Below are 16,674 nucleotides of genomic sequence, written 5' to 3'. Positions count from 1 at the left end.
CAGCCAAAAACTCAAAGCCTATCTGCTCCAGAAACTTGGCGATCGCGCCCCACCGCCGCCGCCTCCTCCGTTTCCCCCAACGGCAAGCAATCTAAACGCGGGAAGGGCATTCCGGCGCTTCCCTTCAACCTCAGAAGCCCCCTCGACGCTGGAGGGATGGTTATGAGGGGAGCGAGCGAGGAGAAGAAGACGTCCCACTCATCGCTCCTGAGGGAACAGGCGAGGGCGTCGGAGACCCAAAGCCCATCCTGCGTGGAGGGAGACGGAGCCAAGCGGGGCCACCCGGAGACCTTCTCCCGTCTTCTTCTCCTTGCTCGCTCCCCTCATAACCAGCAGCCCCGCTCGCGGGGGGATGCCCGTTCGTAGCTACCAGCCCGCCAAGCGTCGAGGGGGCTTCTGAGGCTGAAGGGAAGAGCCGGAATGCCCTTCCCGCGTTTAGATTGGGGGAAACGGAGGAGGCGGCGGTTTTCTCCTCGCTCCAGAAACTAGGCGATCGCGTCCCACCGCCGCCGCCGCCTCCTCCGTTTCCCCCAACGGCAAGCAATCTAAACGCGGGAAGGGCATTCCAGCTCTTCCCTTCAGCCTCAGAAGCCCCCTCGACGCTTGGCGGGCTGGCGTAGCTACGAACGGGCATCCCCCCGTGAGTGGGGCTGCTGGTTATGAGGGGAGCGAGCGAGGAGAAGAAGACGGGAAAAGGTCTCCGGGTGGCCCCGCTTGGCTCCGTCTCCCTCCACGCAGGATGGGCTTTGGGTCTCCGACGCCCTCGCCCGTTCCCTCAGGAGCGATGAGTGGGACGTCTTCTTCTCCTCGCTCGCTCCCCTCATAACCATCCCTCCAGCGTCGAGGGGGCTTCTGAGGCTGAAGGGAAGCGCCGGAATGCCCTTCCCGCGTTTAGATTGCTTGCCGTTGGGGGAAACGGAGGAGGCGGCGGTTCTTTTCTCCTCGCTCCAGAAACTAGGCGATCGCGCCCCACCGCCGCCGCCGCCTCCTCCGTTTCCCCCAACGGCAAGCAATCTAAATGCGGGAAGGGCATTCCGGCTCTTCCCTTCAGCCTCAGAAGCCCCCTCGACGCTTGGCGGGCTGGCGTAGCTACGAACGGGCATCCCCCCGCGAGCGGGGCTGCTGGTTATGAGGGGAGCGAGCGAGGAGAAGAAGACGGGAAAAGGTCTCCGGGTGGCCCCGCTTGGCTCCGTCTCCCTCCACGCAGGATGGGCTTTGGGTCTCCGACGCCGCGGACCGGCTGGAAAACCCCAACGGCCCGGTCCCGGTCCGCGGACCGGCGGTTGGGGACCTCTGTCCTAATGTATCTGCCAGTTCAGTGTCAAAAGTTCAGTGTCAAGCAGTATATGTTTGGATGCTATTTGGAATCCTGACATTCAGCAGATCTGAAATACACTCATGTGTGCTTCAAAAATGGCTCAAAAGAAGAGCACTAGACCTGTGAGCACAGCCTTTTTCTGACAGTCATTAAAGTGGCCTGTTTTTTTAAGGTTTCGTGGAAAACTGGAAAATGATAGGGCAGCTTTAGAAAGCAAATTAACTTTAATGAGTAGATGCTTACAGTAGCAACTGTTCTTTCTTCTTTCAGGCTGATGCAGAAGTCCTGGGAGGTTGTAGAAGTGCTGTGCATATTTTTGTGGGATTTGAAGCTCTGGGTGCAGACTCCCCTACTACATTTCAGGAGGCTGGTGTTCAATAGGTTAGTCCATTACATTTATAGATCCACACATTGATAGAACTCTTCTCCTTAAAATGTCCTGGGATAATGATGTACGGATAAATCCTAGGACATGAATTTTAATTAATTTGTAAATTAAACATCTATAGGACATTTGGGATGTTCCCCCTGTTCCCTCCTTCCCCATCACAAGGTTGATCAAGTTATTTAGGCACCTGAGGCAGACAGCTAAACAGTATATTCCCTCTTTCAGCAGGTAGAGTGCTGTACTGCAGGCCATTGAAGCTGACTGTAGATCTGTAGGTCAGCAGTTCAAATCTCATCACCGGCTCAGCCTTCCATCCTTCCGAAGTGGGTAAAATGAGGACCCGGATTGTGGGGGCAATAGGCTGGCTCTGTTAAAAAGTGCTATTGCTAACATGTTGTAAGCCTCCCTGAGTCTAAGGAGAAGGGCGGCATAAAAATCGAATAAATAAATAAATAAATAAATAAATAAATAAATAAATAAATAAATAAATAGATAAATAAATAGATAAATAAATAAATAAAATCTTCTCTACATTTTTCTGGTGTAAATCTATATGTAAGTCAGCTACTTCATTCTGCTTAAGAGATCTGGTGGATGAGTGGGGAAGCACTACAATGTTTCCTCGAAAATAAGACCCTGTCTTATATTTTTCTGAACCCTGATATAGGTGTTTGGCCTTATTGCCATGCATTCAAAAGCTCGGTTGAGCTTATTGTTGTGAGTGGTCCATGTCCGGCTCTGGTCACGGATTTTGAGGACGAGGAGCCAGTCCGTCTGGGTATCTTAGGCCAGTGTTCTTGCCAGCTGAGTCTGAGAGTGAGAGTGAAGGGGAGTTGGAACCAGGGGTACTTAGGGGATCATCAGAGACTGTAGAACCCCCATCTATGGTAGGGTCTGAGTGAGAGAATGATGGGGATGTTGGGGATCAGGAACCCCTGTTAGATGCAAGGGTCAGGAGGTTAAAATCCAGACATGAATATCTCTATAGAAGAAGGCCTTGGAGGTGAATATCTCTATGGGACCTTTGGTCACTCCCCAGCCATATTTAAGAAAAACTGGTGGGAAAAGGGAGCATGGAAAACAATGTTCCAAAAATGGAGCTGAGAGCCTTTCCTTGTCCCCTGGATTTTGAAACCCTGCTTTTGACTGTAGCTGGAAAAAACTATCTCTGAACTGAGTGAGTAATTAAGTAAAGCAAAGTTATCATGACTGAGGATTTATGACTGTATGCTGTGTTTGGCTGGCATCCCAAACTCTGCTGATATCGGCTATAATGCTGCCAGCTTCACCTTCCGTTGGGCTGATCTCTATATTACAGATTTTTACTTAATAAAGAGACTTGGTTTATGCTTTCTTTTGAATCTGAGTCTACTTGGGTCTTGATTTCTGATCAGGCCGGACAGAACAATTATCAGGGTTGTCTTATTTTTTGGGAAACAGGATACTGTAGAGCAGAGGTCTTCAAACTTGGCGACTTTAAGACTCGTGGACTTCAACTCCCAGAATTCTCCAGCCAGGTATGCTGACTAGAGAATTCTGGGAGTTGAAGTCCACGAGTTTTAAAGTTGTCAAGTTTGGGGACCCCTGCTGTAGAGTATAAACTGGGAATGCCTAATCCTATCTTTAAGCCAACATGCTGACATAAATGCTCTAAGTTTCTTTCCATCATTCCTGTTCAAAACTTCAGAGACACTTTGTACATTATGGTAGAGTGTTCTTCCAGTCATTTGTAATGCAGGTGTCAAAACAAAATATGTTTTGCCAATAACTGGGATTTTCTATCCATTGAAGCATTTTACTGTTGTCCACATTGCTACTGGTGTTGCCACAGTTTGCCCCTTGTCTTTGCTGGGAGAGGAGTTAAAGAGGGATGATGTACAATTTCCCACTAAGAAAAATCAATGGACAGTGTTAATTTTCACTCCCATCAAAATTTGGCGTTTAGTCAAACTTTAGTTTTCCTTTAGTCCTTCTGTTCCTTAATTTGCTCCAGCAACATATGGCATAATTTCCTAGCCATTTTCAAGACCTGAGTAAATAAAATATATTTGAGGTCATGGCAAAATAGATTGTGCATAACACAAGTATGAAAACATGAATGCTGGGTTGGCCAATTCTAGGAGTATTGCATAATTTGCAGCACTGGCTTGTATAAATATGTTGTTTGTCAATATGTGAGAATGGTTGGGTTTAAAGTGTGGCAAGTGTTTGGGTAAAACATAAAAGGAAAGAAAAACAAAAGCATTTGCATTTGAGATCATTCTAGAAGACAACTGGAAGATACAGATGAGTCCTTTCTATATCAGGTGATTAGTTTTTTAAAGAGGCATGCAATAGTGATAGCAAAGATTTAAATTATTCTGACATCTGCTCGGTATCTAACTCTGCCAAGAATCAGAAGACCAGCAAATTCTGGTGACAACTTCATTTGTCAGAAGATGGAAGAAAGAACAGGACGTTTTGTTATCCTGGACCTGTCCCTAGCCAGAGAGAGGAAATTATTGAAAAATAGCAGGGAGTTTATTGGGGAATAAAACTCATAATTATGGCCTTCATGATGTCCAGGGTGGAAGGAGATGAAAGGTATTGGCCTTTCCATTGGATTTGTGGAACGAATGGATATCCAGGAAATATGGGCGATACTGAGTGTAAAGAAAAAGGATTTCTACAAGACAGAAAAATAGAAGATTTCTAAAGCCTGCGTGGATACAAGCAGAGTTCTCTAACATACCAAAATAGAAGGAAGGAAAAAAACTATGCTAGAGGAATAGAAGGAGGGAAGCATCATTTTAAAAAGTCATAAAATGTACGAAAGGTAAATTTCATAGTAGATCAGGTTTTGCAAGAGAATCCAAAAACATCCAAGGGCCCTTTGAGTAAATTGGAATCAAAAGGAAAGGCAAAAAGGATGTAGATTTCGTTGCAAGTAGAAAATGATGCTGATAGTGAATTTAACTCTATTTTTGGTTAATAGTACTACTACTACTACTACTACTACTACTACTACTAATAATAATAATAATAATAATAATAATAATCATCATCATCATCATCATCATCATCATCATCCCTCAGATGGGAATCAACATTTTAGCTGCTCCTTCTGCCAGTTGAAAAAGGAAGAGGGAACTGCTATTTAGAACAGACAAAGAGCAGATAAGGGGGAATGTAGCTGATTGAAGCACATTCAAGTCTCTAGGGCCAGATGGATTTCTACTTAGGATCCTGATGGAATTAATAAAGCGCATACCAGAACTGCTTTCAGTCATCTTTGTGAGGTAAAGGACTGGTGAGACCCCAGATGGCTGCAGGAGGGCAACTGTCAGCATTATTTTCAAAAAGGAGAATAAAGAGGGATCACAGACATTTCTGCCCCGAGTTTTCAGAGAAGGGCGGCATACAAATCTAATAAATAATAATAATAATTTCAGCTTGACATCCATACCATACTGGGTAAAGTCTTCAAACAGCATGTGTTGAGCAGTTGGATAAGAAGTCTGCCACTGTGCCTACCGTCCCTGTCCTATTGTCTTCTTTTGTTACTTTTTATCATTACTTATCTAATGTTTTATTTGTACAAATTACCACCATATAATTGTTTGACAAAATAAATAATAAACAAACAAACAAATAAACAAACAAACAAATAAATAAATGTGTCATAATTAACAAAAGCCAGAGTGGGATTGTTGCAGCAAATCATCAGAAGAATCTGCGGACATAGTATATCTGGACTTCAGCAAATCAGGGTGTCACATGATTATTTTCTTCATTAAATAATAAAATATGGGCCAGTTGGTTTCAGATTTGACTTTAGAACCATAGCAAAAGAATGCTCATTGATGCCTCTATTTCAGCTCGGATGAAAGTATTATGTGGCTTTGTCTGAATCTTCTGCTCCATAAGATTTTTACTAATAATTTTCTGTAATGGAATTAAAGAGGATTTTGAGATATAAGTAAAAAGATTCAAAAAGATTTAGAGAAAAAGTCTTTTTTATGTGTGCCATGGAGCCCCTTAAAAATCTGGTGAAATAAAGAGAAGGGAATGGAGGGGATATTTATGAACCTTTCCTTTCTCGGAAAAATATATATATTTAAATGTATAAAATAAAATTCTTTTGACACCAAAGAGGTAGAAGAAGAAGCAAGAAGATAAAGTGCATAGTTATACATTTATTATTTCCCTTGGGGTATAAAAGCAATAGCATTGGACTTAGACTTACATACAGCTTCTTAGTGCTTTTTGCAGCTCTCTCTAAGCAGTTTTAGTGTCAACATATTGCCCCCAACAAGCTGGGTCCTCATTTCCCTTCTAAGAAAAGGCATTTTATTTTATTATTTATTTATTTATTTTAAGTAGTTTGCATGGAAATTTTCCATTTTAAAAAGAGTTAAGAAGTTCTGTCTTTTCACCCTCACACATTATCATTTCATCACTTCTCTTTGCATATGGACTTACATTCTCATTGGCTTCCATGTTTTTTTAATATACTGTTTTGTATTGTTTCGATATTACTGATATTTCTTGAAGCATCCATTTATCCTGAGCTTTAATATTTTGGAGGCAGCAGAGTAGCAAAGTTCCTCACTTCTGGAGACTACCTTGTATCCTTCTTTTACATTTCTTGTATGTTTCCTGTTTCATTTCTGATACAAGTTTCTTTTCGTTGTTTTAGAGTTGTGTAAAATATCCATGCTGCTCTCTTTAGATCTTTTTCATTTTTTTTCTTTCCTAAGAAGAATTGTTTGTAGTTGCCTCTTCAGTGTCCAATTTCATAGATTTTCCCAGCTTTCCTGGACACTTTTTTCCAAAATAATTTTAAGCTATGATAACTTTGATGGGCATGCAAAAAAAGCTAAAAATGCATATATGTTAGAGCGAATTTTAAAGACTAATATTCATTTAAATCGAGAGCTATTTTAGGTTTGATAGATAAACAGAAAAAAGTTATGAAGATTAACCTAGTAAGATTACTTTATGCACAAAGATAGGAAGATGCAGCATGAAGGATTGGGTGCAGCATGAAGGATTGGGTGGCGAAAATTTATAGAAGTTGCTGAGATGGACAAAATTTACAAACAAACTTATTAGAGAAAGGATAATATGTAATTTATTAATGATTTAAATGCCCTTATAGATTTTTGTGTGTGTAAAAATAATCAAGATCTAGATTATGGCTTGCATGATTAGACAGGATAGATTATAGGAAGAATATGTTGTAACAATAGAGTAAGAAGTAAATTCATAATTGCATATTACTGCTGTAAAGAAGCTACTTCTTTGAATTTTTATTTTTTAATTTTATTATCTTTTCTCCTATTTTCTCCTTGTTTATTGTACTTTTTCCTGTTGTTTCTCTCTTTTTCTTTTCTCTGTTCTGTTTTAATTTGCATTAATTCTTATTATTTATTTTGAGACTCTTAATAAAAATTATGCTTAAAAATGTTAAACCATGTGATTGGACTTACCTTCTTTTATAAATATTCTTCTAAAACTATGAATTCAAGTCTGCTTCTTCTTGGTTCCTCATTATCTGGATTTCAAAGGATCATTTTCCCTATATGAATGAATGGCTTCCTTTCTTTCAAACATCACAGCTCTAATTGTCAAAAATCTGTGAAATTCATTTGTTCTTTTCTGAACAAAATTCCATATAGTACATTGATTTTGGTAATACTGTATTAGTAGTGCAACTAGCAGCAAGCAGCTTTCTGATAGATGGCTGCATAATGATTCCCTAAAGTACTCTGCATCATCTAATTAAACTTGTGTGATTTCTAAATGACACCTCAACATAAACTGTGATGGGACTTTATAAATAAATATGGCTAAGTGATTACCCTTTGAGTTTGCAATTAACTAATTATACTGACCTACTTTAACCTTCCTCAATTATGTTATTTTGTAGCCCCCCTCCCCCATTGATGTTTAGTTCTAGAAAAACTTTCAGTAACATTAATGAGGACAGTGTTGCTCAGACATATTATTATAGATTGACAGTGTTGGAAGGAACCCTGTGGATCATCTAGTCCAACCCTCTGCCCAAACAGGAGATCCTACACCAGAGGTTTCCAACCTTGGCCACTTTAAGAGTTGTGGACTTCAACTCCCAGAATTCTCCAGCCAGCTTTGCTAGCTAGCTTGAAGTCCACCACTCTTAAAGTGGCCAAGTTTGGGAACCCTTGCCCTACACCATTTCAGACAAATGGCAGTCCAGTCTCTTCCTAAAAGCCTCCAACGATGAAGCTTCCACAACTTCCGAAGGCAAGCTGTTCCATAGGTTGATTGTTCTCACTGTCAGAAAGTTTATCCTTATTTATAGGTTGAATCTCTCTTTGATCAGTTTACATCCATTATTCCTTATCTGGCCTTCAGATGCCTTGAAAAATAGATTGACCCCTTTCTCTTCTCTGGCAGCCCCTTAATTATTGGAACACTGCTATCATGTCTCTCCTGGTCCTTCTCTTCACTAGACTAGCCAGGCCCAGTTTCTGTAGCCATTTTTCATACATTTCATTTCTGTATGTAGTTCACATTTTTCTTTTTCTTTTTTTCATATATGAGATGACCAATTTTCTATTTCTCTGAAGGTTTCTGGGAACAATAATACCCCCAAATCTTTACATAATCAATTGCTGCGCTCACAGTCAAGTATGTAGGAAAAGAAGATGCCATTTCATGTGAGATATATAATCAAAGCTAAAATCCAGAAGGCCTTGAACTCTGCCCGCTGTGAATCTGGAAAGGGGACTTCTAAACCTCTCAGCCCTACCTGGCCTGCTCGGCAACCGTTGTTGGCATCATAAGACGTGTCTTTCTTAAAACCTATCCAGATTCCTAAGAGGTCAGTAAGGGGCGAGTACAAGTGCACTAGAGTGCCTTCTGTCCCCTGTCCTATTGCTCTCCTATATCTCCTATACCTTTCTTCTATTCCTATATCTCTTCTTCTATTCTTTCATTGACATGCTCTATTACTATATCTTCTTTTCTATTATTTCTTAGATATATTTTACTATGAGTATCTCCTCTATAACCTTCATCATGTATTTTACTATGTGTATATAGATATATACCCACTAAAACCCTCATTGTGTATTGGACAAAATAAATAAATAAAATAAATAAATAAAAACTGAAAGCAAACCTCAAAGGCAAAGGTACACAATTGTTTTCAAGCCCATCCACTCAGCCTTTGAAGAGAAACTGTAGAAATGTAGTCATTTATCCAAAGAGGAAAGCACACACTGCTGTGGAAAGGCATGGTAATATATAAAATAGTTTATTACTATAATAAATAAAATTAAATTTTGTTTTTACAAATATTCTTTGTGCTTGTTTAAAAATGTCAATAAGGGAGTATTAATGTTGGCGATGGCAATTTCATCAGTACATTCCAGACAGAAGATATAGACTTCTCTCTATTGGCAGCTTCTTGGCTGACCACAAAAATAGTTTCTATTTATTTTCTTTTATTCATGCTTGAAAAGACAAAGTGACAAATGCAAATCATCAAAAGTGAGAGGATTCTGTTGGGGGAAATGAAAACAAGTGACATACATTTGTAAAGTGCCAGAACAACTGCATTTCGGTTTATTCATCAAGTGTCCATGCAGTGGTGGCGATGGAAGAGTTTGACCTGTTTCCAGTCAAGGGGAAAAAAAATACAGAGCATATGAAGATACAACAATATAACACATTCATTATGAAAAGTCATATTACTTCATAGAACAATTCATCCTGATACAAGATTATTGAAACATACAACCTGTTATTCAAAGGGTTATTCTTTTTTTAAAAAATAAATTGCTCATTTTAAAGTTAAGTAGGAATTATATCAAGTGGTGGTGGGGGGAAGGGAATCATTGCCCTTTGAAATGTCACTTTTTTAAAAAAAATCCTGCCAATGTAGGTTATCCCAAATCCAGTTACAATAATATGGTGGGATTCCTCGCATCAAATCGTTTTGTACAACATTCAGGAGTCATGTGGAAAAAGACAATTATAGCAGCAGAGAGACACACCTACTTGGTCAAGAGATAACGGAAAGGTGGGGTCCAGGGAGAGGCTTTGATCAACATACCAAGACAAGGCCCCGATCTTTGAAAGAGTCCACGATGAGGTGATTGAAGGTTTCCCTTTGGGGAAAGAGGAAAGGCTACAGCAAAACTAGTGCGAAGGCAGTATGTGGAAAAATCTATATATTTACTGACAAGTTATTTTTATTAGATTTTAAGAAACCTAATCAAAGTGCGTTATATCTTGAGGCAACACTGTAGTGATCTGCACTGTACAAAACATTATAAAGGGAGTCCACAACAGCATCACAGTTTCAGTTCTATCACTTACAGAAAGGCTCTTAAGGCTAAATGTTAAAATATCTTATTGCAGGAAGCTTGGTTTCTACTTAGCTTGAATAAATCATCACCACAAGAGAATAGTTTTGGGGGGGAAATACCCACAGAGCAAAGAAAAGGTACTAGTGATAATGCGACTTATACGACTTGCATTGAATGCTTGGAGGCATCACACCGAGGCTTCCTTCCTTCAAAATGCTTATTCTTACTTTGAATGTTGGTGTCTGGACACTACCCTTGTAACTTCTGAGAGCTGCCTTCCCTAATGGGTTTCCATTGAGTACATGTTAGCCACTGTGGCACAAAGTTAGGGACTTCAAGGCAGGGAAATAGAGCACTGAATGGTTGCCCCTCAATTTAGCATCCTCTCCTCCCAAATGTGTTTGGATGACAACCCCAAGGCAGCTGTCTATGGTGCTGGAAATCCTCCCAAGTTGTAGCTCCAGTGCAACATGTGGACATTGGAAGTTGGGGAAGAGAGGGATACCTGAAAACAGCAGCACCCAGAGAGACTCTGTTTTGTGGCAACTGCAGTAATAATAAGCGCTTTGGGAAGCCTCCTAACAGAGAGAAAGCATCCTATCTCATTGGAGATATAGATGCTCTGCTCACAAACCAACTGTTCATTACAGAAATACCATGGGAATCAACATAACATGAAAGCCCTGCTGTGAACATTAGAAATCTCAATGAAAAACAAACAGAATATCACCTGATTATATTGGCACGTTTCAATAAAAGATGGAGGTAGGGCAAGCCAATCCTGAAGTTACTACTGACATTTTCACTCATGAGACTTATGGTTGCTCTTGAATCCACTGATCTACTATGCACACTGAAAGCTGTATTTCCAGTTAAGTAACACTTTTCCACAAGTACTTAAAGGAGTATAATTAATAATGACCAAGTATCTAAATATTTGAAGTGTGATTAAGCACTAAAGTTTAGCAAAGTTGATCAGATCTGGTGCAAGTAAGTTTTCGAGGATTGAACGACCATAGACATCATTACATTTCATTGCTAGACTTTCTTTAGCACTGAGTGATTGCCCTAAGGAAATATAATCTTGATTTCATATTAACCAATTAGGACTCACTCCTGTGCTTGCTTTTTTTTTTTTGCCGAAGAAAGGATTTAATAAGTCTTAACCTTTGCTAAACATAGCTGAGATTACAGCCTGAATATTGTGCATTGTATCCACTTACAATTTTTCAGGTTCTCCTGTCATCTTTTCAGTTCCTAATTGTTGGACAAAGATTAACCATTTACAAACTGCAAGTCATAATTTGCATAGTTCAAAACAAGCATTTGAACCACATGACAGGGAGTGAAATGTTATTAGCAGTTAATTTGACAGGAAAGCAATATTATAAAGTTTTCTTTTAATAATTTAAAAGAATTTAAGCCCTACAATTCCCACTGACGTTCATGCAAACTATCACGATGTAGTCCTTGTAGCAAAGAGCTTGGAGAAAAAGCAGGAACTTATTGTAGGGTCAGGAAGACATGTACACTCATTGACAGAGCACTCCATCTCTCTTTAAATTTAGTTCTCAAAAGCCAAAAGGAATCTTGATTCTTTCTTGACTGTTTTGTTGTTCCAAATAATCAGTACATGATATTTCTAGCTGAAAGCAAAGGTTTCATCTGACTGTCATCTTTTTTATCCATGGTTGTAAAAACCCATGTTATGGTGTACCCTCTCTCTCTCTCTCACTCTCTCGGTAACTTTCTTATTGCAATCTTGATATAGCACTTAAACTTGTATACCATTTCACAGTGTTTTATACAGCCCTCTCTAAGCGGTTTAGACTCAGCATATCGCCCCCAACAATGTGGGTCTTCATCATATGTGTGATATGGAGCATTTTAGAACTTCAGTTTGGAGAATCAGAACTTTCCAATACCAAAGCCATTTGATTTGTATACGGTTTTTATAATTCCTGTCCACTTGATAACCACATGCAATAATTCATGGCATCATGCACGGTCCCTTCCATATCAACAAAAGGACATCAACAATCATATTACGAGGCAAGTGCAAAAGCCCAAACTCATTTCAGGCTTGCATCTTCACTGCAGAGCAAATGGACTGCTGACTTATGACAATGCTAAAGACGGTATTTTGGGGCCTCGTGCTGCATGCTTGCTATCCTACATTGACATTTTAATCTTGCCCTGAAGATAAACCTCAAAGTCTCTGCTTTTTTCTTTCTAAATATGATTCACTTTCATATTTATGCTGAATGATTTATAATACATTTCAATGATATATCTGCAGATGTGTTCTAATCATTTTGAAATGTGTCGGGTCATAGTCCAACTGCATAATCATAACTCACAATTTATAATACAAATTTGAACAATACCAGCAAAGAGAAATCCCAAACACAACTGGAAATAAATTTGATCCTTGTTCTCAACTGGAGAAAAACAATCTGTTATCCACAGAGGGAAAAATGCCTTTGTTTTTGATACATCAAAGGACAGAAATTATTTGCCCAAAAGCACCTGTTCTAAACGAATACCTTTATGGGTGTGTGTCACACCTGCAAAATCCCATGACTCTCTTTTGTTAATATAAAAATAAAGTCCTATGTGGTTTCATGCCAAAATCTCCACTGAGTCAAAACAAGAAAACAGAGATCAGCAGGAGGTTCACAGCAAAAAGCTCTTTCAAGTCCTTACAGTGAAGTACTGTAGGAGTAAAACATCACCTTCTTGGTGGTTAAACTGGATGTTCGCTGGAAAATCAGGATAGCGCTGTAAATGAAATTTAAAGCAAGAAGTGTGTTTTTAATATTGCATGTTATAATTGTAGGTACAAATAAATATATTCCAAAGATGCAAAGGGCTTTAAAAAATTATTCTAAGAAGTTGTATCATTTTATAGAACTTTGTTTGAAACTAAGCCTGTAATTTAAACAAAAATCAAGTACGCCTCCAAGAAAATTTCAAAATATAATTTGTCCAATAGTCTTTTTGCTATTATAAGTTTTATAAATGTCCTGTAAGTCATGAAAACACACTATATTGCTCCCAGTGCCGTCAATACTTACAATGGGATAGTCAGTAATCTCTGATATATACATGGAGTTGACCAACTCGTAATCATACTTAAAGACCCTTTGAAACAATCTAAAATGAATTCTCTTTTCTGACTTTCTTTCTTTTTTTCATTATGGTGATTTGTCAACAAGTATTCTCAATCAATCCTTTTGTTTGAAGTTGTAGGCATTCCGTGTTACAAGGCTTTTTCCCTTTTTCCCTGAGTAGATGGAATTTGTGGTATTTTTTTAATAGCATTGGTGAAAGCATTAATAGCATCAGAATATAGACAAAAAATAGAAAAGCATTAAACAAAATGTCTATGGTGATTTGCAATCATTCAAGTCATCGTTGTTCCAAAGGTGCTTTTTGTAAACTTTCTTGGTTTTGGTTTTTGAGAACGCTTTGCTTCTCATCCAAGGCCTCAAGAAGTTTCCTGGGTGAGAAGCACAATGTTTTCAAAGCAAAAATCAAGAAAGTCCACTTGTCTTTTGGAAAAAGCACCTTTGGCACAGGAAACAAAACCCACTCATATTTATTTATTTAGTATAGGGTATTCAACGTTCTGAAGACAGAATTGTGTAATCTGGGACATCAGTGATGGGTGCTTCTGTGGGAGTCAACAAAATATTGTTTACTTATAGCTCTGTTGCAAAAATTATGCATACTATTCGGGATAGGGGGAAAGGTTTCAACCAGAGGTGAACTGCTAAGGTGGAACGGTGACGTGTGCTCGCCCCCATGGCTCTGAGTGCTAGCGGAGTCCAGCACAATTCTCATACTGCAGCTGTGCAGGTAGCAGAATCACACGCTGACATACAGGTGCACCCATGTTTCGGTGCGGTTTTTTGCTTCCGCACGTGCTGCTAGATAGCAATGGCCCAATGTGGCAGTGCCGCTATTTCCCTCCCTGTAAAAAGTTTACAGACTTTATATTTTATACAGACTTTATGCACTTGCTATGTAGCAAAGCCTGTGTATTCCTGAACCAAATTGACTTCAGAGTTGGACTCAAAAAATACTTAGAATTTCAGTGTCTTTTCTTCCTGCATTATTACTGCTGTTTTGAGCAACAAATATATAAGCCTATCAATGTCTTGCTTTTGCAATTCTCTATATCAGTGATGGCAAAGCTTTTTTTCCTCAGGTGCTGAAAGACCATGTGGGCGCACTTTCGCACATGCGTGAGTGCTCACACCCATAATTCAATCACTGGGGAGGGCAAAAACAGCTTCTGCCACCCCCGGAGGCCTCTGGAGGCCGAAAATGGCCTGTTTCCCAACTTCTGGTGAGCCCAATAGGCTCATGTTTCACCCTGCCCAGGCTCCAAAAACTTTGCTCTCTGGAAGCCAAAGACACCCTTCCTGAGCATCTGTAAGAGCCAAAAATCAGCTGACCAGCCCAGACATGCACATTGGAGCTGAGCTAAGGCAACAGCTCTTGTGCCAGCAGATATGGCTCCGGGTGCCACCTGTGGCACCCATGCCATAGATTCGCCATCACTGCTCTATACTTTTAAGTCACCAGGTGGAAAAATATAGACAATATGGCACCAATCAAGCTTGAGCTGGGTTGGTTTGCTTACTTCAATCCAAAATCTCTGTTTTTATTCCCTTTATAGACTGGAGTTTGACAATCACAATCTTTGGGGATGCACTGCTTAGAAAACAGAACAAACAGCCACAGTGCTCCTTCCCCATTAGGGTATTTAACCCTAGAAATTGCTTTTGGCTAACCAACCAGAAATGCAATTAGTCAAACCAGAGTTCATGTGGCCCTTGATGATAGTATATCATAATCTAGCAATGTCCCTCTCATAATCCTTCGATAATAAGTGTGCAACTCAGTACATTAGACTCTGGACTTAAGGACCTCAGGACTTGCAATGGCCGTATGTCTTATCAGGAATAAGCACCATTTTGTGGTTGAAAAGAATTAAATATTTCAAAGCAAAAAGATAATGAGTACCAATATTGGCCCACCTCATCAATGGATGTTCAAATAATAATACAATCATTTGATTTTATGCCCTATTGCCACCCATTAACTATGTCTCTCTCATATATATACTTTTAAGTATATATAACAGTATATATATATATACTTTTTGCTATGTTAACATCCTGCAATGAGGGCATTCTATTTCATGGATATTAAACTATAGCATCATTTTTTAAAATTACAGTGCTGAACAGTATTACATATTCTCTCCCTCTTTCTCTCTCCTTCTCCCCCCTCCCTCTCCCCCCCCTCTCTCACACACAGACAGAGTTAAAAGCTAATGTAAGGCTATCATTTTAATAACAAATACTACCTACAAAAGCCTTAATAATATATTAATTACATTTCTAAGCTATCTTACTCTAGATAAATCTATACAAAATTCATCTTCCTCACAAACGGCTACGAGTATGCCAAGGCAATTTTAAAAACTTGATTAAAGGTTTTCTACTTACAGTATACCTTTGGTACATAGTGCAAGAATAATTTCCCAGTTGTACACATCTTCAATTATTAATTATATGGCTTTACACTGATCAACAGATTAATAAATTTAAAACAACACAATTTTGCATATGGATAAATAATGGTTTGAAGAGAAGAAAGCCTATTTTCAATAATGCACACGAGATGTAATTTAGGATTGAAATGTTTGTGTTCTTGGTATTCTCTGAATTTGGTTGTTGTCCTGCAGAGATTTGGTTATCTGGCTAGATAACATCAATAGCACAAGGACTGCAGATAAACATCCAAGATCAGAGGCCACTAAGAACCTCAAGGCCCATTTTCTTCATTTTTGGTTGCTTCCTATACGACCACATTAAGGCTGTGAGAAATATGGCATCTTCACCTGATTGGAGAGAAGGAGCAAATTATCTCCTAAAATGACTGCTCCCATTTAACAAATTTCTGTCTGAAGTGGAGAATTTTTTTATTCTTTCTTCCAACTGGACAACACATTTTTCCAAATGATGCTCTGAAAATACAAGAGGCTGGAATAGAAAAATGGGACCACATAAAGTAGGGTCCAGTAGGAAAGATTCATTCATATACCATTGGATCGAATTTTTTTAAAAAGTCCTATGGAAATGCTTTTTAAAATATGTTAAAAGGCCCTTAATTCATTTTTTTTCTAATGGCAACTCCACTTCTAGAGTTTAGCCATGCAAATGATATGCATGATACATTCAGCTAAATGGCACTAATGTTTGCACAAAAACCTCATGATTTAACTTTGTGCTATAACCCTATACAGAAGAGATTAATCTTAAAACTAATCTCTTCCACAGTTACTCCCAGGACCTCAACAGAGTTACTAACTACCGAACATTATGTGCTGCATATAATTGGAATCAGTTTCTATTTTTGGCTCTAATAATTATGAAGATGAGAGCAAAAAGTCTGTCTGCACCTTTGGTTGCAGTTGAACAATCGTTAAATCTTTCTACAAAGATCTTGTCTGGAATTCAAAAAGCCCCTTTTAGAAATTAGAATTGTGGGATGGCATAGTGCAACAACTTATTATTTGGCCTGATCAATATATAGGGAAATCTGTATTGTCA

Source organism: Erythrolamprus reginae, chromosome 1 (genome assembly GCF_031021105.1).
Source record: "Erythrolamprus reginae isolate rEryReg1 chromosome 1, rEryReg1.hap1, whole genome shotgun sequence".
In the NCBI taxonomy this organism is placed as follows: domain Eukaryota; kingdom Metazoa; phylum Chordata; class Lepidosauria; order Squamata; family Dipsadidae; genus Erythrolamprus; species Erythrolamprus reginae.
The sequence above is the reverse complement of the archived record's forward strand: the minus strand, read 5'-3'. Positions refer to the sequence as shown.